The 1,663-nt window shown below is 35.5% G+C and overlaps 1 long non-coding RNA gene across 2 annotated transcripts; it reads right to left on the minus strand.

The window, feature by feature from the left end:
- Positions 1-351: 351 nt before the first annotated feature.
- Positions 352-961, minus strand: LOC109584874 (uncharacterized). 2 transcript variants are annotated; one of them, XR_002186210.1, is made up of 3 exons: positions 814-961; positions 418-747; positions 352-366 (listed from the first exon to the last, which is right to left on the minus strand). It is a non-coding gene; the product is annotated as an uncharacterized LOC109584874 (long non-coding RNA). The 2 variants fall into 2 exon arrangements; XR_002186209.1 differs by lacking the exon at positions 352-366 and having other exon boundaries at positions 375-747.
- Between the last annotated feature and the right edge of the window lie 702 nt (positions 962-1,663).

Raw genomic sequence — 1,663 nt, forward strand, 5'->3', positions numbered from 1 at the left:
TGAGATCTACTATTACAAGAAAGAATGCACTGTGCTAAGTACTAAAAAAATTATTATTTAAATTATTATCATTATAATGATTATTCTATTCTTCAGTGACCCAATAGATTGATATTATTATTATTAGTCCTTCAACAAATTTTAACTATAAAAATAGCAATAAAAACATTGACAACAATTATTATCTTACTGTATCACCATACAGTACATACTGTAATGTACATCATCTCTATCTTGATAGTTCTCTGTGGTAGCATAAATATAAAGCTTTACAATCATGTAACAATGTCTTATCAATGCCACTGAAATCCTGCTTGTGTTTCTTGGTAAATAACCTATTCTTTCACCGTGGCTACTCAGTTCTCACTAAAAATTAAACCACACCCTTTGAAACACTTGCAAAAAATATATTATTACTTTTGAAACATAGCATCTAGAAAAATGAAACCATAAACAGTCTATATAAGAGGCCTTAATGAATACACTCAAAGTAGTAACTTGTTCATACCTGGTGCAGAAGTCTCAAAAAGGTGGTTACAAAATTAATATAAAAAAACTAGTTTTTGGCTATTATCTCAGTCATTTCTCATTACATTGACACGAGAATAGTTTCAGTCCATGTAACAAACAATACACTATTATGATTCCAAGACTTACTAGCTAACTCCGTTCGAGAGTCTAGAAAAGGTGGTTACAAATAAAAATGGAGGTTTTCTAATTTTGTAATGTAAACATGAGGCCTGTTGACTAAATGAAATGAGAATGAATTTCATTTCATTAGGTCTACTGAACAAAACAAAAACACCTATATACCTTCTTTCACAAAAATAAGTTACTCAAGAAAACTCTTGAAAACATAGACAGAGAGAAAAGCGCCAAGGATAGAGCTACGCTGATTATGACGTTTACAGGTAAACTTCAAAGAGTTAATTGGACACCGACTTCCTGTTTCATATCCATGTGTGTATGTAGTATCTATGGTGACATCACAGACTTGGGAATTTTGTTACAAACGGCGTGCCATAGCCTCGCCCAGCTTTGCGTAGGCGAGGACTAGGTACTCGGTTTGTCTGTCTGTGTTTCATTCATTGCCCTCGCCCACGCCGTAGGCGTATAGGCGAGGGTACTGCGCTCGTGCTGTCAGTGTGTGTGTTTGTGTGTTAGCAAAATTTTCAATCATGGATGATTTTTTGGCTGATGCTACTTTTTATTCAAGCTCTTCAGAGCATTTTTTGCCAATTAGGTACAGAAAAGTTGTTCTTTTTCAATAATAAACTCTTTTGTTCTTTTCCAAGGTGGCAAAAGTCTGCAGCGTTTAAGAACAGAAAAAGTTTACGAGTAACTTTTGCATAGTTGATGCTATGGTACCTTTGAAGGCAACAACAGGTAAAGGAAATCATGGAGAACAAAAAGTATGTGTGGAATTGCTTGACTTTCCTTCGTTTGTGAGATATGACAGCTTAAGTGTGACTTACCAGCCATTTTGTAGCGTAGCGGCTCCTCTCTGAGAGGGTGGCTACAGCCTCGAAACTGAAGAAACAGGATATAGGAATTGCATGAAACAAGTAGAGCCTAACAAATCTGTGTAAAACTGTGTGCATGCCTAGAAAAACTAAAGCTTTCTGTCCACAGTAAGGCCACATGGCACCATTTTACTAAACTG

The sequence above is a fragment of the Amphimedon queenslandica genome, unplaced genomic scaffold, assembly GCF_000090795.2.
Source record: "Amphimedon queenslandica unplaced genomic scaffold, v1.1 AMPQUscaffold_13156, whole genome shotgun sequence".
Taxonomy (NCBI): domain Eukaryota; kingdom Metazoa; phylum Porifera; class Demospongiae; order Haplosclerida; family Niphatidae; genus Amphimedon; species Amphimedon queenslandica.